Source organism: Cuculus canorus, chromosome 11 (assembly GCF_017976375.1).
Source record: "Cuculus canorus isolate bCucCan1 chromosome 11, bCucCan1.pri, whole genome shotgun sequence".
Classification (NCBI taxonomy): Eukaryota; Metazoa; Chordata; class Aves; order Cuculiformes; family Cuculidae; genus Cuculus; species Cuculus canorus.
The window spans coordinates 14447732-14472500 of NC_071411.1; the positions used below are offsets into that span (position 1 = coordinate 14447732).

The 24769-nt window shown below is 43.1% G+C and overlaps 1 protein-coding gene across 8 annotated transcripts in view; it reads left to right on the top strand.

The window, feature by feature from the left end:
* Positions 1-24769, top strand: part of FOXP1 (forkhead box P1) — a 385807-nt gene that overhangs the window by 172516 nt on the left and 188522 nt on the right. Inside the window, exon 1 of one of the 8 annotated variants that reach the window (XM_054076327.1) lies at positions 14956-14976. The exons of the other annotated variants lie outside the window; for them this stretch is intronic. The gene's annotated coding sequence lies outside the window, so the exon portion shown is untranslated. Of the gene's footprint in view, positions 1-14955; positions 14977-24769 lie in introns of those variants that run through there. 8 annotated transcript variants of the gene reach the window in all.

Here is a 24769-nt window from a genome sequence, read left to right on the forward strand (position 1 = left end):
CCAGAGCGACGTTGCGGGTTGGGTTATCTGCCTGCTGTGTGTTCCAGCAGCTCGGAAAGGTAAAAATTGTTGCTGTAAAAACAAACAAACAAGAAAAATCCCCGATCCCAACAACAAAGCAAACACGCTCTGCAAGGCCTGATTTTTATGCAGTTTTGGAAAGTGTGTCCCATTCCTCTCCTGCCCAGCCACATACCTAAACCGGCTTCTTTACCAAGTTTCCGCTTGAAAGGAATTCCATTTACAAAGTTATCAGCTGCCTGCAAGCAGATGGGCATAAAGGAAGGCCTAATACCAGCTTGGCGTTAGTGTTTCATGCAGAGCTCTGCAGTAATGATGGAGAAGTTCGTTACCTGTCACCAGAGTCATTTCCATGGAATGATGATAGAGCGACCCGGAGTAAAGTTGTCTCTTTGGAGAGCTGTTGACAGATTTACTGACCACCAGGTCAGACTAGATTGCCCTTTCTTTTTGATATTAAGAATTACTATGCATAGAGTTTACTTATTAAATTGTTAGCAAGTTGTGTTGTAATGTGTCCTCGTGATGTCAACGAAGTCACCCCGCTGTACCCCATTCCTTCCTCCTGAAAGCCAAGGCACACCTCTGCTTTGGGGTATCCATCTCAGCTCTTTCCTAGAGCCGTAATGGCATTGTGTCTCATGAATAATACTTTTCTTTTGCTAGGGATGTAAATCTTTGGTCTATAGACCTTCAGTTCAGTTTCTTCTTTAAAACATTAATGAGCATTTTAGTTTTGGGGGAAAAAAATCTGCAAGTAATGATGACATTGTGTAAAAACGTAGCAGCTAAAGCATATGTTCTCTTGGTTTGCCTTGTCTTATAGGAACATCATCATTTCTGCACATCACTATTAACAATGCAAACACCCTGAAATGCTAATAGCACTAGTAAGCTTTTAATTCCATGGAATTTATTGCTTGCTGTATTTCCATGAATTTATAACGCTTTGATTCTTAAGAGCCCCATTTAATCAGTTTTGCCTGGCACAGAACATAATAAACAACTTGCTGGTGCTAAAGTGCCACATGGGGGAGGCTGCTAACAAGAAAGTTAAATGCTTCTGCCACTAGCAGTTTCTTCACTGTATTTTTCATGAGCTGTTACTACCAGTAATGTACTTTGCTACCTTTAGAGCAGTGGTTAAACACGGTGACAAACCAAACAGCACTCTGGCGCTGTAAACACCCGAAGCAATACCATTTTTGTTCAGAGCTGCAGTTTAAACCAGGCCTGAGGCTCAGTACCCGTTCATGGTGATCAGTGATTTTTATTTTATTTTTTTTAAAAAAAAAGCCTTGTTTTTCTTGATATCTTAATATAGGGCTTTTAGGAATAAGTAGTGAGTGGTATTGATCAGGAAAAACAATGTGAGGGAGAGAGGAAAAAAGAAAAAAAAGAAATACCTTAAGAAACAGTTCTTGTTTATTTATGCTGCTTGACCATAAAAGTACAGAAAGACTGTCTTAGTAGATAAATACCAGATCATCAAGTGCTTTAAAGCAGAAAATGTCATTTGAGTCTCAAAACTGCACCAACTTTATATAATTACCCTTTTAATTATCCCCAGTGGCCCATGAAATTTGTAAAATAGAGCACTGAGAGTTTGATTTACTTATGTGTTGCACTTTAGTGTTACACTCTCCATGAATATTGTTTAGTACTAATGTCAGGCGGAGACTGCTGAGCGCTATAGAGAGGTGCACGCTGCAAAGCTGGCTGTTCAGAGGGGAATTGTGGCAACTCCACCTTAAATGAAGAGTATGTACCTATATAAAGAAATATGCTAGAATTTTTGATGTCTGAATGGAAACTATATTGATTTTTATCCCCTGCATGCCAAGGAGTTTACTGTATTTTCTTTATTTAACCATGCTAGAGAAATAAGCATTTTTATGGCATTTTTTTTGGTTCTTTGTCAGCATCTTCCTTGTGATGGAGAACAGTTGCTTCCTTACTCTAAAGGACCAAAACGTGGAAGCAAGCAAGCTTCTTAATTTCCTTTTAGCACCTAAGCGGTTTAGCCTATGGTATCAGAAATAACACTAATCAATATTTGATGTGGGGTTTCTGTGGGGTATCCAAATATCATTTATTGCCAAGAAACTGCTAGAATAAGCTTAGGGGAAATGCCATCAAAGTGTGGTCTAAAAAGACAGCTAAATTAAACAGGTATCAATGATCAGTAACAGTAAAAAGAAATAAAGCAGAATCTGAAGGGTTACTGTAATAGCTGGTGACCTCTAAATTATTGGTACAAATAAGTGAGGTAGAGACTCAGAGGGAAGTATTTGCATGTGAAAATGGTCATAAATGCTTTCATGTGATGGTCTGGTGCTCAGGATCCATCCACTGACAAGTTGGGGAGATTTGATACCATTGGTGAATGACTCTCACAAGGAGGGGCTGCTTTCCTCTTGCCTCTTGTGCCACTTTTTCCTTTCACCTTTTGAATTAAGTCAGTGACCTGCCAGTTAAGACCAGCATACAAGTGCTGGTACAGTAGGTTGGACCAGTGGTACAGCTACTTTGGTGTCTCTAATGATGTACGTGACCAGATGCCTCCACAGAAAGTGGAAGAAGCTTGAACCTTTACTTTCCTTCCAGTATTTTTCTTACTGTCTTTTTCTGCGTTCGCTGCTGTAACGTTCTCAGTATTCCTCTTACCTAGTGCTGTACTGCTTTCATTATCCCGTTGAACTCATCAGTTCTTAGCATGGCTTCAAATTTCGTAGACCAGTTCATACAGTGTTGAGTTAAATCTCAGCTCTCAAGTTGTTTTTCCAATTTGTGAATATTCCTGTACATTTGTGATACGTATTGTTGATATAAGTACTGCAGTTGGAGAAGGGAAACAAGAGAAAAACAGTTACTTTGCAACTTTCACATAGTTCAGAGAAAAATTGAGTGCAAATCCTGGCCCAAATCGATGCAATCTACTTACATCCCAAGGACCAAGATTTTATTACACAAATTTTTCTTAAAGGAAACAAAAGAGTTACATGTTCGTCAGACAGCTTAAATTTGGAAAGGCAGAGTTGTGTTAATTGTTTATGGAAACAAATTTCAGGAAAATGATTTCTGGAATTCTGAAGTTGGCATTTATTTATATTTGAAAATATCTTGTTTAAAAGACGCTCAAGGGAACAAGCTATGAAGATGCTAATTAAGTATTTCTGTACAGCACTGATCACAATGGGACTCCTTTTTTGTTTGTCCTGAGGCCTTGCAATAATAAACAAAATTAGTGCTAATAATTGGGAGCCTTGATTTGAAGTCATGCTGAGTGCAGGATGCAGGCAGGATCAGTTTTCAGTAAGTGCATCAAGGCTGACCTTGAACTCGTACCTGCTGATAAGAGCAGTGCAATAGCCCATTTGTATCTGAGAGCGTGTCGTGGTGCTCAGCGCTGCTGGCCAGCTTCGCCCCTGTTTCTACTCTCCTTGTCGCGTGCCTTTTCTGTGGCCAAAGCCTCGACGAGCCAGGCTCATCCTGATGCAGTGAGTTGTCTTTGTTAGCAGCAGCACTGCAGATCGCCCCGCAGCTCCTGGTGCCAGGAGAGGCATGCTGAATCCGGTAGGGGAACACGAGGAGATAAATAGGTTGTAACAAGTGGTTATTTTGGCTCCGTTTTATTTCATGTGGTATGTTTTCTGTCTCCTCTACCGCCGTCCATGGGTACGTCATTCCCTTCTGCTTGTACAGCTTCTTAAATGCGTGTGGTATCATATCACAGGCTGGTCTTGGTACACCAGGAGATGGTAGAAGACAGTGTATTTTTCATTTGTTGCTATTGAAAGGGTTGGAAGCTTGCCTGAAAGCCAAATTGCGTGGCAGGAGATTACAAAATGTTTAGTTTCCAGATCTGATTTTTCCCTTGCAAATTTTTTTTTTTTTCCTTCCTCAAAGACAAGATTAATCTTGAACAACCCTGACTGAGGTGGTGCTCATAAGCATTCTGGAAAATGTCCTGTGGCTTGGATGAGCAGCTGGTTGGAAGGAGGACAGTTTTTCAGTTAAGGTGCTTTCAGTTCCCACCCCATCTCCAATTCATGTTCTCGTGTAAGCATTGGTAGGTTGTGGTGACAGCATGGTCTTGGCACCGGGCTTTTAACGACGGTACTAATTAGTCATGATGATGCTACACCACAATGGATGGTTGCAGGTTGCCGTCACAGATCTTGCCTTGAAGAGATCATCTCCATATTCCATTTTCTATCTAGGCGTCAAAATTTAGTTTATGGCAGTTTGGGAGATGTTGAACTGCTCATGTGATTGTTCTAAAAACAGATAACAAAATCCAAGGAAAGCAGAAAAAGGCTAAACCTCAATGTATTAACAATGTGTTGTTCAGCATATTAACTCAGTATTGTCCTTCCGCAGTAGTTGCACATCATGGAAGTGGACAGAAATGTGAACTCTCACCTCAGAAGTAACTAAGAATAAGGGAAATTTCTGAAAGGCAGTCTGATTCCTGTCTAAAATTGGAATCATGAAGTGGAAGGTTAATAACAAGAGAACCCTTTGAACCTCGTGGTTAGACTCGCATTTAGCCTCCCAGCTGAGGAGGGGTGAAGGAGCCAAGTGAAAACCATCACAGAGACTCCAATCAGATCACTGTAGGCATTCCTGTTTTCAAAGTTAGTAGGAAATGGTTTTCTTAGGAAAAAATTGAATTGATGTTTTTTTTTTTTTTACTTTAGGAGCCAGTTTTCTGATCTGCAGTTAGGATGACAAAGTTGTACTAGCCTTGAATTTCACGTCTCTATTTCACTGTTTTTCATGAGCTCTACGTTTGATGGAAAATTATGTGTTTTTGCAATCCTGCACACCGCTTGCTTTTAAGGAAACAAAGAAAGGGAGAAAGAAGGAAGCTGTATTATGTTTAAATGCTCTTTAGATCCCTTTGCATATGTTTTTGCATATTCTTGACCCATCTTGCTCTGGTTTATGTGTTTGTAGCATTTTTCTTCCAGTTTGTGCTATTATTAGCTTTAAAGGGGATTTGCGAGTGTAACAAGGGGAGAACATACCCCAAAGTGTATTACTTAATTTCCTTTTGAAGTGGACTGAAGTTGTCCAATTGGCCATATGCTGTTATTTGCCATTGTTACGAGTAGTTTTTGACTCCATAGGTTAATCTCTCCTAGGGACCCTTCAATTAATCATCTTGAATTGTTTATGGCATAGATAGATAGATGACACCTTTAGAAGTGCCAGTAAGTTTCTGAGGCACCTTTTCTAAGCCAGGAAGAAGTGCACAATATAAGTGCACAAGAACCGTTTGCCCCTGCAAAAATTGTGCAGTCAGATGATTAGTGAGGCGTGGTATTAAATTATTTGAGCTTTGTGCATAAATATATACCGAGAGAAGCCTTATAACTGCAGCTTTTGAATATAGTTTTCTTCTTCATGGGGCAAATACCCTACTGTAGATCAGGCTAAGGGCATTTCAGTGGAGCTCTGCCCAGGCGTAGCAGAGCTGGTCTTCCTTCAGCGTGTGTTGCGCTGTCCTACACCCAAAGAAATACCCTCTCATGTTTTATGGGTGGACTTTGCAACTGTGCCTCAAAAATATCCCCAGCAACCCAAAGTGTCATTGTTTCAGCTTCTTTCCAAGGCCCTTTCTTGAGGGTCTGATCTGCGGCTTCATTATAAGCACTGTAACTCAAACTGCAGCACCAACCCTGGAAAATCTTGTGGTGCAGTTAACAAATAGCTGCAAAACTTTGTTTATTTGTATGTGTGCTTACATTTAAGATGCAAACTTGTGTTTGAGTGTGCTCTACTCCCTTCAGTATATAGCTGCAGAGCTGTTTCTAGGATCTCGGAAGAGATGGGTTTGTAGTCTTGGTTTTTTTTTTTTTTTTGTTTAATGGTGTTTTTCTCACCCTGGTGTTTATTAATGTCTTCCCTGATGTCCAGTTACAAGGGATGGACGCATAAAAGTTTACATGAAAATACATTTCTCTGTAAGTGCTCTGTCCCTGTGATTCCTTTGCAGCTTTAAACTGAAACCAGTTCCAACCTGTTTCATCCATTATCCCTCAGGCCTGATAGGCAGATAGGAGGGATATTTTGCTTCTGTCTAAAATCCGCCTTTTCCTTTCCATTTTTCACTTTGGTTTGCTTGTTGATTTGAAGCAGCGGGTGTGATCAGCTGTCAGAGCCTTGGTGGGAGCCCACAGCCAGGGGAAGCACCAGCTTACCTTGGCATAGCAGGAGCCACAGCCCTGACTCTCCTGCTTTCTATTCCTACTTTTTCCCTCTGACCACACCATCACATCCAAAAGTCTCCTTGCTTGACCACTGGCGACTTGGAACAGTGAAATGGGAGCTTAGAGTCAAGGCCAATGACTTTCTTTTATGCTTCACTCTGCTTGAGCTGGGACCTGTATCGAGCCTCTCCGGACACGGTTCAGTGCATTCAGGGACATGCTGGACATGAAGGATTTGCCTATTTGCTAAAAGAGCTGCCAGTGCCTGCGGCAGCCGGCAGTCCTTTGGGCTGGTTAAGTTTTCCTCAGCAAAGAGCAAAAAGAGGTCAGATGGGAATACGGAGGGCATCTTGGTATACTGAGCTAAGAAAGACAGAAGGGCTGAGCGTTGATGCTGATTTTGTGTCCCTGGGGCCGAGATGTGTGTGTGGGAGAGTGTCGCACCTCCATCTTCTTGCTGCAAACCCTTTTCTTTAGAGTTTTGCAGTGCTCTGAGAGTTTGGAGATACACCTGTGAGACGGCCACCATGCAAGGGCTTCGTGGTGGACCAGAATTTCGTCAGGAGTTTGTTCTTTCCTGTCCAACTTACTTTAAAGAGTGAGCTAATGAAGCACTGTAATAATTGTATCAAAGCAGTTCTGGAAGAGAAACTCTGCAGTAATGGTTTTATTTTTGCTGCACAGCCACCCCCGACCTGCCTTGTTTTTTTCACCTTTCATTCTGTCCTCTGCCACAGCTGCTGTGTGTAGGGCTGAACTTCATGTCCTTAACCAAGGCATTTAAAACTGATGAGCAGTTTTGGAGTGCCTAACTTATGGGCACCGAGGTTCTAGAATCAATGCATGGAATGTGGGCAAAAATCCTTCATCTTCTTCAGCAGATTCTGCTGGTTGAGTTTGCTTTGGTTTGGTTTGCAAAGGTTTGACGAGGGGATATCCTATTCTGCCTTTCTAAGGGTCTTTGTCCTTGTAAAAGACAAACGCCCCAAACACTGCAGTAAAAACAGGCTCTACCCAGAACTATTTGTCTGGTTCCTTTTCGTGGTGGAACTTTTACCCTCAGCCAGGCAAATAATGTTTGCAACATTAGATATCTAGGCTTAAATACAGGATGTTTTTGAAAAATAGCTTGATACCACGTCTGCTGGTTAGCCAGAAAACATTAAAAAACCAGTTTGACAGTAACTGTGTAAATTCAGCTGAAGGATTGGTTCTTGCCTCTTCTACTCCATCCCAGGAAGGCCCATAGGCTGATGTGGTGCCGTGCTCGAGCCCCAGCAGCCACGTGGGTAGTTTGGGAGGAAAACCTCAGAGGTGCACTAAGCCACCTGAGAAGGAATAACTGCCAGTACAGCCAACAGCCACGTTTTGCCTTTGGTACATCATCATAACACACACTGTTTTGGGAGTGTTAATTATTATTTCTAGTACCCTAAGCAGGGAATGTGTACTGTCAGCTGTTGTGGAAAGAAATCAAAAGACAGTCCTTTTCCTAATCAGTGCAAAAGGAAATAGCTTTTCTGCTTAATTTCTACTTGAAAGGAAAATTATTTTGAAGAACTAATTTTTTTCTATTGCTACTTGTCTTTTCCTTTGTCCTTCTTTCCCAGAATTTTCTGTGGTTCTGAATCCATTAAAGTAATGGTAGCTGAGAAGAAAATAGTAAGGGCAGGAATAGGCACCAAGTGCATATTTACAGCTGCCCTCCTCAAAGCACCCTGTTTGCTTCGACAGAGTCTGTTCTCATTGAATCGGACCTTTTGTAGATGGAGGAACCTCTCTGAAATGTCCATGGTGAAGGCATTTTGGGTGTGTGCTGGTGAATATGGATGTACACCTCTGTACATGTCTGTCAAAACTGTGACTTCTGTGATTATTATTATTTTGTCTTTTGTGATTATTTAGCGCTACTTCTGCCCAGTGATTCCTTTTGAAAAGGCATGTTGTGAACTTGTAATGTTGGTGGGCTTGGCTGCTGCTTCCATGTGGTGGTGCAGAGGAGTGGGAAGAGAGTATGACTTTGCAGAAACATCGGGTTACCTCCAACCACGGAAATCAGGCTGTAAAAATGATGAATCTCTCTCTTCTGTCATCCATAGATCTGACAGCTTTGTATAACTTATGAATTAAACATCTGGGAGTTGTATATGTGTTTTTTTCGACTTTAACAGTCACCAAAAATGAGGCAGATAAGCTTATTGAATAATTTTGAGTTGTCCAGTAACGTTGCAGCAGGTTTTCAGAGCAGATCCCCAGAATGTTTTTCTTAACAGAAATGGCAGAATTGTCTTTAGCGTTAGTGAGATCAAGGTGGCACCCGGTGCAATACCTTAACCGTGAGACTTTAACCTTCGACTCCATGCAAAGCAGACAGGACCTTTACTGCAGAGGTCTCATCAGAAAGATCCCCACAAAGTAAACAGCATGACACTTAATTTATCTACCTCAGGAACATGAAGGGCTCAGTCGACCTGATGGGATCTGTGGTTCCAGGGAGTCTAGGTATTTAAAACCTGATGCTCAGCCTGCTAAGCCATCCCCTGCAGCTTTCCTTAGTGCATAAGATATGAAAAAATCTCCTGTCCTGCAAAACAGATAGTAAATTGGATACTCTTTCACCCTGCCACGATAAGAAATGCGGCAGAGAGATGCAGGAAAATGGAATGCTGCTTAGAAAGAAAATATATTTGAATCTAACATAAAAATTGGTGAGATAGGAGGATTTTCAGTGCGAGTAGCAATACCCTCCCCAATGAGTTGCTGAAAATTCAGCTCTCCCTGTAAGTTTTTGTGAATAAAAATGGTTGTGATTGATGAAGCGTTTGGTGTCTCACTGTAAGTTGGTCAAGAGGGACTTCTAAATCACCCAAATGAAATATTGCATTATCATGAACAGTAATATGTAACTGTTAAGTATGCCATTGCTTATCATAAGCTCAAGCTCCTTCTGAGCTCTACCCAGTAAGAAATCTTCACAAGCGTTGGAGCAGAGAACCTCCGCACGGCCTGGCAGTGCTGTGGGGCTGTGCCTGTGCCCTCCCGGGTGGGGGACACCAATTTGGGAAGGACTGGGCTGCTGCAGTGGAGTTGTTGCCCGCATCCTCACAGGGAGCAGGCAGGTCAGCTAAGGCAACAGGGGGGTTGGTTCTGGGTTTTGTTTTTTAGAGAGGCTGGAAGGAGGAAAAGGCAAATTGCCTTTGTTTGCTGAAGGGCATGGAGACATTAGTTAGATGTGGAAAGCCTAGCGATAAATTACTCCCTCCTGTATGGGGCACGTTACAGAGTTTTGTGGCATACTGCCTGTTTTTTTGCATAAAACTTTTCACCAGTTCTACACATCAGATAGAATATGAGGATACAAAGGTGATGTTTCATGAGAAAACCACAACATAGCATTAAAAAAAAAGAAGTAATTTTGAGTTTCTATACTGACGCAGGAAAAGGCCAATGTTATTCCTATTTTTTTTTAAAAAAAACTGACTTCTAGAGTAGAGCGACCCATGTCTCCTTTGGAAAAGCCTTAGTGCTCCCAGTGTGACTAAATAGGCTGAAGTTTTCTGTGTCCTAAACTTTCCACAAAGACTTCGCAGCTCAGGATGCTGCCCTGGCTGTGTGAAAACCCACTTAACACCTGTTAGCCAAGAAGCCTAAGGATTTTCTGTGTTTTGGGGCTAAAATGTGGAAATGGGTAGAGAGGTCACACTGAAGTCAGCGGCTTTGCTTTGGACATAGCCGTACAACTTGATCTCAGGCTGGCCGAAAATGTTTCCAAAAATGTCCCAAACTGAACTAAACCCTTTTGTTTTTCTGTAATGGAAAAAAAAAATATATGCAGCGTCCCCCATGTGATTGGTTATGTGCTCAGGCAGTTATGGTTCATTTCTCTCTCTCTGGCCTCCATGTCCCTGTCTGCTTGTTTTCCTGCTTCCTGAGCTGGCGTTGTCTCTTCTCTATTCAAATCAGGTGGCTTCCTCTGCCCCTGCCCACTGACTGTGGGTCAGAGAGGAGGAGGCAGTAGGTGGGGCGTGGTGCCACACATCTATCTCTCCCTGCAGTCTTTTACCTGCTTGTTTTCATATCTGTGCTCCAAGATATGGGAGCTCGGTGGCTTCTTGAAGAAGCAATGATCAGGGTTACCCACCATGGTAGATCAGTGATTTTACCTATCTCCGTTTTCAGGAGTGGCTTGGTAGTTTTGGGTTAAGCTTTTTGCCAGAATTTAGCCAACAGAACAATGCCCAACAAGGAAGAACTCATAGAAAGATAAAGGTCTGGAAAGGTCTCTAAGACCATCAATTCCAACTGTAATGCAAATGTTGAAAGTCTGGCAAATTTACTAGTAAATGAAAAAAAAGGCCATTAAGATGGGGCACGTTGCGTTGAGCAGTGTTGGGGTCGCACCTGTAGGATACTGCATGTGTGCATGGACATGCACAGTGCTGGGAGGCTCTGTACAAGTATTCATGTATCATAGTATAAAATACTAATATTTTAAGCACTGTAAAGTTAGAGGAAAGCCTCTGTCTGTCAGAAGCTGGGACTCTGCAGGGGTGAAGTAATATTGCATGGCGGTTGGAGGAAGATGGAGAAGCTCATTCCTTGTGCTAATGTGGGATGCGTCTTGCCACTCGTTCCCAAGTGAGCGTGAAGTCCTTTGGTTTGGCTCCACTACGCCTCCAAGGTATGGAAGAAACGCCTCTTGCTCCTGCCGGCTTTATTTCATGGTTAGGTCAGAAGGCTGATGTTTCAGCAGTAGAGGAGAGGGAATTCTGTGGACACCAGCAAAAGCCACTGTGGAAACTTGCAGCTGCATGCCTTGGGTTTGCAGTGGGTGTTTCTGTGCTAACGTGGTGAGGCTCAGCAGTGCGGTGGGCTCTGCTGTGGTCGAGGAGGCTCCCTTTGACAGCGTGCAGTATTTACGGCACGGAGCAGCCGGCCCTGCCATCCATTCCCCCCAATCAATAGTAATCTCAACTGGTGCGCCTAAACTGAAACAGTCGTTAAACTTGTATCTGAATAGGAAAGCTTCACGTTTTCTTGACAGAACAAATTCTGTGGCTACTAATTTATTACTGCAATTTAAGAAACAGACGTGTGTCTGACATGTGCCATGTAGTTCAGTAGGTCACCAGTGACATCATACTTAAAATCATTATCTTTGCAAACTGTGCATTTTGTGTAAAAGCTTTTATTTATAGTCAGTCATTAAAATTGAGACCTGATATTTATTTTTCCTCTGATTAGGTTAAAGAGTGAATATGAACAAAAGTACTCTCCTGTTACCACCAAGCAGTTTACAAACTGTGCTATTCACATGCAGCCTTTTTAAAGGAATTATGTTAAACCATTATGGGCTTAAGTGGTGTGCGTTAGTTAATACATTTGTTTTTTTCACTGCTAAGACTGGATTCAGCACTGATTTATGTCACATGGGGTATATTTTATTTCTTCCTGGTTCCTTGTAGATTCTTGTCCTCATCATGGAGCAGGTAAAGGCGGTGGTTTGTGTTGGAAGCATTAGACTTTAAGAGAAGGGCTGTTAATAGTATTATGAGACTTCTGGAGGGGCTGGGGGGCTGTTGCTGTCGGTCTGAGGTTACAGTGGCAGGAGGACCAAGGTGGTCTAGGTTCTTGTCCACATGTAAGCCTTGTGCTGGACCAAATTCTGAATCCTCCTGTTGCCCAGCCCCTGACACGATGCATGTTTTGCCCAAGGCAGGGGGACTGCTAAGGCTACAAGATGTTTCTCTGTAGAGCATGATCCACTTTAAGCCACCTGTGAAGTCCCCAAAGGATGCACTAAGCTGCACCATAAGATGCACCATAAGATGCGATCACCAAGTCACTGATCCACTGAACCATAAAGCCTACTGGCCACATCTAATGGGGCCACACAGACCTAAAGAGACAGAGACAGCAGCCCAAGAACTTGGACCTTGAAGTATCCAAGAATTCTTCTCCCACTTTCCCTGTCCTCCCCTCCTACCATCTGATCTCTGATTTCAAATGCCCCTCACTGCAGCCATGCTGAATACAATATCCTGTGAGTGCTTAACAATAGCATGCGTGAGTGCTGGTTGCTTTTCCGTACCTGATTTCTCCCTGGAAGGACCACAGCGGTACGGAGTTCTTCCCAGCCCAGCAGCATGGGCTTTTGGCAGAACCTGAGCCCCCTCCCTGTGAGGCTGGGGGCTTCTCACTGGGCTGCAGAATGCTGCCCTCTTCATCAAGGTTCATGAGCAGAGAGAAGAACCCTTCAAAATTGAGTGGCTGCCTAATAACTGTAATGAAAATGATTTTTGACCAAAAATTATATATTACCAGTTGGCTGAACTGCAGTTACTTTCTTTATAACAGGAAGGACTGGGTTGTTTTTTTTCCCTCAGATCTTACCGCTAAGATCACTGGCCCATTTCAATTTTTATTGAAACAAATAAACCCAATAAAAACACTTACGCTGAGAGCTGAAGCTCCACAATAAAAAAAATAAAAATTACTCTGTATTGAATTTATTGATTTATTTATTTACTCCAACTGGAAAATTGAGTATTGTGTTAATGTATTTTATAAGAATCACAGTGCTCGATGAAATGGCTAATTTATTTTAGCGTATACATAAATAGCTAGCAATTTTCAGTGAGACAGGCTAATGAAAATGATGCTATGAAATTGTCTATACTATGAGGAGTGATGGAGTCAAGTTATTATTGGTTGAGTGCTACGACGTAGTGAACTGGCCATCATGTCTTTGAACTTTTGAACTGCTACTTGGTCGTGTGATTTATTGATTTTGATATCAGTGTGTTAAGTTAACTTTTTATTTTTGTTGGGCGGGTTGCACATGCAGCGTAGATGAGTAACGCGCTGTGCAGTTGTTACAGATGTTTAGGTTAAACAAGATGGTTGAAAAATTTCAAGTGTGTTAACGGAGTGGGCTTACGCGGAGAGCTGTTTGTAGGTACCATTGGATGTCAACACTGATGTTCTGATTGCTGCGGATTAGCAGAGTATGAGCGAATTTGGCAGGGTAAGTGTGCATCGTATTTGTCAGAGAAATGTTGCCTTTGTTCTAAATTCAACGCGTGATCTCACAGCAACTTTGTTTACCTATCTACCTTAAACCTCTCCTCGCGGCGTATCTTATCGTGCCGGTGCCTGGTACAGGCAGAGAGCATCAGCGATCTCTTTTGTCAGCCCTTTCCAGAGGAGCGCTCCATTTTGCCGGCCGTTGAGCAGCAGAGGATGCTCACTGGTGGTGCAAACAATTCAGCAGCTTGTGTTGGACTGTTGCATCAGAGAGCTGCCCCGATCCGCTGTCACCAAGGCATGCAAAGTTGTTCCATGTTATAGCTGTAATTCCCTCGCAGGCTGCCTGCTAGTGCTGAGCCTCGGCACGCAGCGCTTGCCAGCAGCTGCCTCGTCGCTTGGTGCGAGGAGATGCTACACTTGTTCGTGGTAATTTGTTTAGGAGGTGGAATTGAGGTAATAAAATAATATTGCTTGATTTAAAGTGTTTCCCTACTACAGAACTTTTCTCTCGACCACGCTAGTAGGGTAGCCTTTGCGTAGTGACCACTCTGAGCTCTGTTTCTGATTAAACCGCATAACTTGACACCCGCATTTTACAATTTGCTCGAAGTGCTTTATCCTGTAAAACCAATGACTTCAAACCTTTAAAGCTGGCAGACTTGCAGGGCTTTGCACGCTTTGCTCATCCCACCGGTTCGCTGCGGCTGTGTGAAACACGACTGGACTTTGCTCGTCTCCTTGCCCGCTGCTCTCCACACCGCAGTGCCACTGCTGTCCCCACGCACCCCCTCGTTCTGCCAAGGGTCTCGGAAACGCACATAAGGCATTATTATGTTTTGGGTTTCCCTATGATTAAACTGATACGTGTTTATTCGGATGTCAGAAGCGCTCCCCCTTCCTCTCCCTCGGTGACCCAGAGCGTTTTGGGCAGTCTGGCAGCAAGGAACTGGGGAACAGCAAGGAGTTGAGAAGCAGCGAGCGAGGAATTGGGAAGCAGTGAGGAATTGGGAAGCAGTGAGGAATTGGGAAGCAATGAGGAATTGGGAAGTAGTGAGTGAGGAGCTGGGAAGCAGCGGGCAAGGAATTGGGAAGCAGCAAGTGTGGAATTAGGAATCAGCGAGGAATTGGGAAGCAGGGAGGAACTGGGAAGCGGGTACCCCTAGCCTCCCCTTTTCTTTCCCCTCCCTCCCCCCTCTTTTCATTTATTTTTTCTGATTTTTTTTTCTTTTATTAAAAAAAAAGATGGCCCGTTTCATCCAGGAAGCAAAACTAGTGGGAAGAGGCTAAAAGCAGGACTGCCACCAGCACTTATTAGCTGGAAGAAGAATTTCCATTTCATTGCAACTCTGTTATTGTTTACTTTGCCATACACATCCTAATATGGTTACCTCCCTGTCAAAGCGGCCGAGCCGGGCTGAGGGGCCCCCTCGGGGAGACGCTTCCAACTGCTGCTCAGACAATAAGAAACAAAACGGCGCAACTCCACAAAAGGGCAGCCCGGGAAATAAGTGTCAAATAAATCCCGCAGAACTCTTCTTCCTTCCCTCCCCCCCCCCGCCCGTACGTAACCTGCGCGGGGTTGGGGTGCGGGGGGGGTGCCGGGTGCCATCGTCTCTTAACCCCCCCCCGCCTTTCCGTGTCCCCCCAGCGCATCCCCCGCATCCCGGGGGCTCCAGGTGCGGGGGTGCCCGCGGCGGCCGAACAAAAGGTAAGGAGCGAGGCTCGGGGAAGGGGGGGGGGACGGGGGACGGGCTCTTTGGGGAGGGCTGTCTTGCCGGTGCGTGACGGCTTTGACCTAAAAGGAGAAAAAAGGGGGAGAGGGGAGGAAAAACCCGCACCGCGGAGCCCTCGGGGGAGCCGGGAGCGCGCAGGGAGCCGCGGCTCGCGGGGGGTTGGATGCGACTTAGAGAATCCGGATCTCCCCCCCCCACCCCGCGCTTCTTTGCGCCGCTAACATGCTTCAAGCCGCGCATTTTATGCTTTTAAATATCATTTAATTTATTTATTTATTTATTTATCTACCTATCTCTCTATTTATCCATTTATTTATTTATTTATTGGGCGTTTGCCGATGTTACGTGCACGTGTTCCTCCTAGCAGCTATGCTGAATTTCTCATGAATATCTAAATAAGCTTTTCGCGGGGCAGAACGTGACGGGGTAATTTTTTTTACACAAGGATTTCCAACTTTTTGGTTGACATAATCGGAGGTACCGCAGCCTCTTCTGTGAGTGTCTGAGTGCTTCTCTGCGCTGCGAAGACTTATATTTCTTAAGCCATCCCTTTTTGTCATCCTTTTTCCTTCTTTTTCTGCTTTCCTTTTTTTTCCGCTTTCCTTTGTGTTTTACTTTCCTTTATGTTTTTTACTTTCCTTTATTTTTTTTGCTTTCCTTTATTTGTTTTACTTTCCTTTATTCCATTTTTTGCTTTCCTTTATTCCTTTATTTCTTTCTTTCCTTTTTTTTGTTTTCCTTTATTTCTTTTTCCTTTTCTTTTTTTTTTTTGCTTTCCTTTATTCCTTTATTTCTTTTCTCCTTTCCTTTTTTTTTTTGCTTTCCTTTTTTCAGCTTCAGTGAGTGCTTTTTCTCTTTCCCAGCAAATTGAATAGCTCTTAGGTTTTGCTGTGCTTCTCGGTCTGTTTTGAAAACACAGAAAATTATAAATACTAAGCAGTGAAAAAGAAACACTGGTGCTTCTTCCTTTCAGGGGAGCCAGCAAACCTGTCCACTTTTCTGCCAGGAAGTACAGAGAGCAAATCCATAATTCAGTGTAAGAGCAAATGAATTCACAGTGATAGATACGATGGGTATCGTGTAACTTAATAAGAAATACATTTTTGATTGTAGGAGGGAACACTGCCCTTGTAGGTATAACTATCAAATCCAGGTAAGTCTGTGGGAGAACTCTTTTCATCCAGCCTGTATTATGCAGGGTTTTGGAAGGGAAGCAGCTTCTTCAGAACTGAGTAACGTTCAAAAAAATCTGTTAAATACCTGTTGTATGCTTGGTTGCTTGATCAGCTCTCCCTCTTCCTGACTCCGCTGCCTTCCTTCCCCAGTTGTTACGGGATCTTTAGGTTATGAGTTTTTTAGGAAGTCTTAGTTCCAGAGCAGAACTGGAAAGCTAAGCTTTTCTTTCCTTCTTTTTCTTTTTCCCCCCCTTTTTTCCCCCTCCCTTAAAATATTATTTCTTACATGTTCCTGGAGGTTTTTTTTCTTTACCTCTTAATTTATTTGTTGAGCTGTGCAGCCTGATCTGTGCCCATCAGCAGCTGTTTTTATGGTGTAAGACCGAGTCGGGTACAGTAAATAAACTTCTGTGCCCCAAACTTTTATCCTGTGAAACTCAGATTGATTTTTCTTAAAAAAATACATTGTAGCTCAGTAATGGCAAATGTAAATAAATATGTTTTGTAAAACCAAAGGATGTCTTTTTAAACACATTTCTAGTTTTTGTGTTTTGAGCCATGTAGGGGATGATAGGAATTAGTAACCTTTAATTAGACGTGGAGATACTCACATTTTACAGGGATTTATGTTAGAACATGGAATGGCGGGTGGCTTGTTTCCTCATTATGAATACTCCCTGCACATAATGAGGTTCATCATTAGTTGATGGAGTGAATTTGCCCTAGCTCTACCTTGAAAGGCACATAATTTACATACTGCTTCAGAGCTTAGGCTTTAATGGATTCCTCGATGAATAAAATGAAAAGCTACTTTCTTTAAATTTTTGAACAGTGTTTTGATAATACGGATTTAATAAGACATTCAATTTCCTTGTTAAGTATATTTGAAAGTGCATTCCCAATTTTAGCAGAAAATATACTTTTCCATATCGCTTCCTGTAGTATTGGGTGATCCATAATCAAATAGATCAGTGTAAACATTTTGGGGGACATAAAGAGATCATTGTACTCTGTGCATGCGAGGTGGCCCTGGGCTCCTGGCCTGGTACCCTTGCGGTTCCCAACAGCCCCAAGCGTGCTGGAGCTCACCTGTACCGTTAAAAAACCACGGAGTGGGCTCTCTCCTCTGATAAAACTCATTCTGCCCGAGGAGTGTTTTAACAATCTATTTACAGTATGCATTTGCAGTGATGGATCTATGGAAATGTGTTGCTGGCTGTCAGGCTGACAGTGACAAACCCGCCGGTCCCACCTCCCTTTTTATTTTAATGAGACGAGAACAGCAAAAAACTTCTCTGGTGCAGTTCCACCTCTGAAACTGCTGCGTAGATATGATTAGATTAGAGTAAATTGAATTGTAGGCTGCCTAATGTGTTATCATGTCATCAGTTTACTCCAGCCCTGGTCTACAGTGTAGAGTTAGCAAGATGTCGTCTTTTTCTTCCTCCCTTCTCGCCCTCTCCACGCGTTGGTGAATGGGTAGGGGCCAGGGAGTCGTACACGTCCCGTGCGTAGGGCAGACTGGGCACGGCCGGCACCGCTCCTCACAGACACTTACTGATGCGGCAGAGGAGTCAGAGAGGCAAAAAATACAAAGCGAAGGCTTGTTTTGATAGAATGTTTTATTACCTGAAAATGATGAGCATATATTAACATTAATGGAATAGTCTGTGTCATTCTTTTTTAGGCAATTTACCTCTGCTGCAGACCTGTCTGCTTCAAAATCTTTCGCTGTTCTAAAACATATATTTGTTTAGGGAGTTTTCATTGAAGTGTACATGACAATTACAGCTGTTCATTAACAAAATTGGGTATTTGTTTTAAACTTTAACCAATCACTTTGATATGCTAATTATGGTGTAATTTAATTTGAGCCCTGTAATGATGATGCCGTTATTATGGACATAAATGATGCAGTTAAGCTGAGAGTAATCTCATTTGCATACTGTACATGCCAGTAAATTAAGCCCTTTCTTCGACTGCTTCAGCTTTAATTTTCCACTTCTTTTCACACAGCGCCTTTTCAGCCAGTCTCTTATAAGCCCACTTTGTAATAGTGCTGATGACTGTTTGATGTGGAGAGTTGCTGCACCACAATAATGCAAGACACAAGATGTAACATTTAAAGGATTCATTATCTTACTGAGTGTTGCTTTAAGAAGCTGGGATTAACAAGGGTGGAAGTGTCCTCTCCATAAAGCCGTGCAGATCTTCCCAGAAACAAATCCAGTCTTTATTTTCCCCCTTTTTCTTGGTGCGCCCTAGTAGTGGAAGGGGTTCAGTAAGGCCTTAATGGTGTTTCTCAGGAGTAAGCCAGAATGCTGTCAGAGCCCTGTTGTACAACACAGATGATTTGACTTTCTCCGTAGGGTATTGTGTGATGCTCCGCTGTTGCAGAAAAGTTATCCAATACAATTAATAGCATAGAGATAGGAGATAAGATTATTTCTCAGATTGACTATGTGAGTTCCAAATCTACCTACATGACGTACGGCCGTGCAGAATTGAAGTCTGCATTAGTGGTTTTTTTTCATTCCGTTTAATCTCCAGTTTTTCCTTTCATGACCCCTGCAAGAGTTGAACCTAATATGGGGTTGATTTTGAATCTGAATTTTAAAAAATGGCATTCCTGTGTTCTTACGCCTTCCAATACCAGTGAGAACCTGGGTTTTGAAAGCATAAAGTCACCAAAGTCAAGCAAAAATGAACTGCGTGAGTGCTGACTTAAACGGTTAATCTTTTCCAATTTACCATGTTGTCATTGAGCTAAAGTATTCTCATAACACTGTGGGTACAAAGAAATCATGTGAAATAAACAGGGCTCTTTTTATAGCTGCTTACTGTTATGGTTAGATATTTTCATAGTTTCATACCTCTGGAAGTAAAGCCTGTCTCAAGTTTTTAGCAGCAGTTGGCCTCTCAGAAAGCCATTGTTGTGTGGGTAACCAAGTTAACTAAAGATCATTGTTAAAACCTTGCAATCCTTTCCTTACACGAGGTCCCATGACCAAAAATAGCTCCTGCAGTTGCCCACAAACATGCAAGTTAATAACTTCCTGGGTGAATAGTGTAAAAACTGCTGATTTCCAAAGCATGCACATCACCCCTGCCTCCACCCCTTTATGGTACGCAGCAAACAAATGGGAGGGTCTGCTGTTTGCCAACTGTCCAGCATTTAATGAGACTTCAGTTTTTATGGTCGTCGCCTACACTTGGTCTCGGGTCCGCATTTCTCACATGCCGGTTTGTTTTTCAGCAGCCGTTCCATGGTAGCCTGATCATGCACATGTGCTGGGTATGACCGTGCTGCAGCGAAGCGCTGCCCAATGGTGATCTAACTGAATTTGTACCCCACCTTCTGCCCACTGCTCTGGCCACCAACCATGCCGGCATGTGGGAGTTCATTTCTCTTCCTGTACCTCTTCTGTGCATGGCCAGTGCAAGGAAGAGCATCCGTGGAGGCAAGTACAGGCACAGAGCATGGCTTTCACGGAGCCCTGGCTTTTTAGCTGTAACACAAGAATTGAGAAGGCAATGTATGCCAGTTGGTTCTTCAGGGTGGACTACGTCAGAGTGCAATGCTAAATCTTGGGATTCGCCTCTGAAATAGTGTACCCAGAAGAGGAAAGGCTTCCCTAGTTCCTCCTCTGAGTCTGTCAGCCTAGACATAGGGTTTGTATGTGAGTGCACGTGGGAGACAACGCCAGCAGCCATTCCCTTGCACTTCGTGCATGGAGCTACTCCGGTTGCTGATGAAACTGGGTATGAGCTGACTCTACCCAAGGACACAGGAAAGGGTTTCTTATAACAGGGAAGCGTAGACCAAGCTCTCCCCAGAAACTCCAGAAGTATACATAAATACTCTAGTATAGTGCTGGAAAATTTCAGCCTTCAAAGCTCCTGAAAAGTGAGTTCTTAACTTCACCTATTTTAGCAGTATCCCTGTAGTTCAAACCTTTTTTCCTCCTAATGACAGTGTGTGCGTTGCTTTAGGATGTCACAGGCTGCAGAGGTGTTTTGTCTTCAGCTTCTGTAGGAACAACTATGCTGAGCATCTTTGTGTTGGGTCATGGCGAGATTTCTGGCCCAAGCGAACAGATGAAAGTAGGATGGACTGAGAAGTGGGTTAAGAGAATCTATTCTGGTGCTTTTTAGTGTTTCATGGATGTAACAATGTTACGGTGTGCTGTGCAGAACCTTCAGTATTTATCTTCCTGGGAGATAAAAATATTTCTTCCGAAGTGGTTTCGATACCTTGCCCTTAAAGAAGATGCCTTGTAAAAGTTGTCTTCACAGAGGAGGTTTCAGGCATAGTTTTTCCTACCCTCTTTGTCCTAACGAAACACATACCCTTCCTCCCCTCACGGGACCTTTTGAATTTGTTCTGGATAAAGAAATGTGTTTATGAAGAAGATTTCCCCTGTATCATCCTCCCTTTTTAATCTGATCTTGGATTGCAATTTTCAGTAGGTTTCTCCTTCCGCACTTTCCAACCAACGAGTCTTTTCGACACAATCAGGTGGGAAATTAAAAGCAATACCAGTTAAGACAATGTACTCTGCAGCGCTGTTTGAGTGTTTGTGTAATTTAGAATTTCTGGTTTCAAAGAAACTTTCACATTGGGTAATAGTAGCTCTCTGCAGAAAGTTATTTCAGGGAGTTGTGAGCTTCATGGGAGGATGGACTTCTCCTTTTACAGGTTTGTTTACAAACAGCTTAGTTCTTGCCCTTTTCCAGCAAAACAAGTGCCTCTTCACAGAAATATTTTTGGTTAAGAGCAAAGCTACCAAACCTCTTTCTAGAATTATAACTGCAACAGATTAAAGAGTAATTTATCATATGCTAATATACTTACCCCATCAAAGTCATGGGCGTCAAGACAGAAACAAAAATAGACCTCTGATCTCTATCTCTGTAATGCTTTTCAGCATAGAGTCTCTTATTGGTATCAAGAGAAAAAGCTCTAGGAATTTGTGATTGCGTTTACCAATGAGTAAGGAGAACAGTTGTCTGTCACTGAAATTACCCAAGTGCCAAGCTGTTGCCCTGCCAGGTCTGACTGAACCAAGCTGACTGCAAGTATTGGAGTGTGAAGATTCCCTGTTCCCATGCTTGTCAGTTTGCTCCTATTTGTTAAAACACCTTTTGGTGGATGTAGGTGGTAGACACGTACTCATCATGAGAGACCCTAGAAAGTGTCCAAAGATGCTTTGCTTTTCCAGCACCAGAGACCCTCCCAGCAGGTCCAGTGCAAGGTGGCTGACTCACCCAGAAAACATCCTGAAAAGGGTGATGTTTTGGAAGCCCAAGCGACTCTGCCTGTTGCTACTGGTCCTGAGTGTACACGAAATAAAATAGTACAAGTGAGGTAGCTGTTAGGGTTTCTTTAATCTATAAGCCTTTAGTTCTTTTGGCTGCAAATATCCTCTTCCAGAAGCGTTTTTTCCTGTGAATGAAGAATATGAATATGTCCACCCTGTCTGAGTGGACAATGTGATGAAATTGTGTTGAACGAATATGCTTCAAGGAAAAAAGTGAAGTCTAATAAGCAAAGCTGATAACAAAAGGACTTGGGATAAACCACGTGCTCAGCCCTTCCTTTGCTCCTGTTACCCGTGTAACACCTGAAGGCTACATGGAGCAGTGCGGTAGGTGCGTGTGCACTGCATGGTCATGAGCTTTTCTCTGTGATGTATGCCTGCTTCAGGTGCGAGACTTCGGCTCTGGTTGTGTTGAATTTGGCTTTCCATTGGCTTCTCCTCCAAATAAAACACTTACCCGAAGGATGGCCTTTCAAAAGACCATGTTCTTTTTCCAAAAACATGCAAATTCTTGAGCTGGGCTGCTTATGTAGTTTCCTGAGACCATCACTTTGAGGAAGCTGACTGAAACAAATGCTGCTTTCAGGTGCATGGCCTAAATCAAAAGCACCTCTGTTTGAGTTCTCTGAAGTTTGTCAGGATTTTACCATTATTAACAACCATATGGTCTCAGGCAACGATCTGTTTTTCACAGGGGAAGGGCAGTGTCTGCTGGCCCTGTGCTCTTCCGCTGCAGGAATACAACATGCAAAGGCCAACCACAAGCAAGGAGGGTTTCTTGATATCGCTCCAACAAGTGTGTGCTTGCTGGTCAAGGCCAGAGCAGTCAGAGATTGGACAACCAGTCTTGTCCTCCTTGCACGGATGCCTGTGCAAGGGAGATCAACTTGGAGGCAGTCTGCCAGCTGGGGAGACTCTCTTGTTTCTTTGCAAACAGAGTTTGTCCTTGGACTTGGGAAGGAACAAGAAGGCTATGTGTGGAAAGTTTCCTAGGTTTCATGCTGAGGTAAGACTTGCTTATGTTCAGCAAAATTTAGAGACCCATAGTTCAGCTCTTCCAGCTATGGGATGTTGTGTTCGTTGGTGTCTTCTTTTGCAAAGACAAGATTGAGTCTGGGTGGAGGCACTACAGGCTGGACGGATGAAGCTAAATCAAAGGAACGGGCAGTCTTGCCCAGGAAGTGGAGCGCTTTACATTGCTTTTACAATGAAACCAATATAAAAGGCAAGTATGAAATGATAATAAGCTAAATTGGTGCCAAATGTATGGGATTCCATGTGTGTGCAGTAAAGGGAAGCCCAGCTCCCTTGGAAAAATGACTTGTTCTGTATTTAGAACCCATGTGCAGGATGACCATATAAATGTGGTTAAACGGCACAGGATTCTGATCAAAGGGGCAATTATGAGTAATAAAAGAGGAAATACAATTATTGCTACCGTTTCAGGTCCTATAGCCAGGGAGAGTCTTAGCAGCTAGATGGAGAAAAGCCTTAGTATTCAGAGAATAAAAGAAGAAATCCCCAGATTTCAGCTTCTTGGGCTCTATAGAAAAAGAGATTTGAAAAGTAAAGATATATTTCCTAGAATCTCTCACTTCCCAAATAAATAATAATTAAAGGGGTTGTGAACAACCTGACTGTTGTCTGAGCTGACTCACAGCAGAAACTGAATTACCAACTTCTGCACAGGAAAATTTACCCAAGTCAGAGCTGTAGCTGGGTTATTTCCACCAAATGTCCAGCACATATGCTGCGCTCACTTTTGTCGTTTACCATTATGGTGTCATGTCTCGCTAGGTTGTGCTTTGCTACACACCTCCACCCCCTGACAAACTGGCCCTATATGAGCATGTAGGCAGAATATAGGGAATTAAGCTGTGTGACAGTGAACTTCTGGTTTTTTTATATGCCTGACAAATGTTTTTAAAACATGATATAAATACATTGTACAGTAGAACTGAAGTGTTTGAGGGGCACGTTTTACTCCTAAAAGAAATCTGTGTATTTTGGCTTCATAACCCTCTGTGGGTTTTTTTCACCCCTAAAAAATACGTTTAATATTTTAACGACACCTATGTTTAGATAATGCAGGTTTGGACAGTATTCTCTTTATGTCGTAGAGTTCCTACCAACACGCCTGGACAAATCTCGCCACCTAAAACCCTCAGGCCAGATTTTGGCGTTCAGTGTCCTCAGAGGGAGGGATTGTAGCTGTTAATCCTGTAGTAGTCAGATTCTTCAAGGTAGCATCTTCTGTCCTCCCACGGGTTAGATTCTCAGTTTTACCCGACAGTCTGAATATCCAAATGCAATGTAAACCCTTCTGCAGGTTCTGCTCATCCCTTCGCTGCATCTTGCCCAGGCACTTCCCTTCTTCCTTGGCCTTTTTGCCATAGCTGTCTTCCTCCTTTCTGGTTCCTTGGAAAAAATACTGGTTTTTGTAAGGGTTTGTCCCTCTCAAACCTGTTCCCTACAGAGTGCCACTCCAGAGGAAGGGTGAGGGCAGCCAAGTTGATCCCCTCACTCCTCAAGATCATGACATCACCCGTTCAGTCTGCTTGCAGAAATGCCAAAGTGTATTTAGAGTCTGATTGTCAATATTCTATTTGAAAATTATGATGATGATAGTAATAATACTAAAAAAATGTTGTGACTGTGTTCTTCAGCGGAATAGGTACTCCAGTGGACATTGACTCTCACCGGTTTTGATAAGGCGTTGTATTTTCAGTGGGTGTTCATAAGCTCCAGATACTTGGGCTGAAAATAGCTTCCCCAAACTGTTCCCTTTCCACGGGTGGGCGAGTGGCTCAGAGGCATGGCAAGGGGCACAGGCGCCTGACCCGAGCTCCTCCCTTGGCTTAGACGGGACACTTGGAACCGGTAAATGCTTCAATGCTTGGCTCCATCACACCCATCCACAAGCCAGACTCTGTGATAAATGGAGGGGCATTAGCCTCCCCGCATCTGATGAGCTCCAACAGTAACAACTTCTCTTCTTTATAGCACCATTTTAAGCCCTAATTAACTTGTTTGTGAGCACTTGATATCCCTCAGATATATGGCCCCTAAAAAATGTTGCAAGGTTTTGTTTTTCACCTGCAGGGTAGAAGCCCTCCTTCCCCCCGTGCAGCCGAAGCTCTGGCTGCATTTCGGCATCGCACCTGAAGGCTGCGGGCTTTGAAACACACTGGGGTGAACTTCACTTGCACAAAAGGCTTTGATATGTTAGAACACCCCCTCCAGAAAACTGCAGGAAAAATGTTCCATTTCAT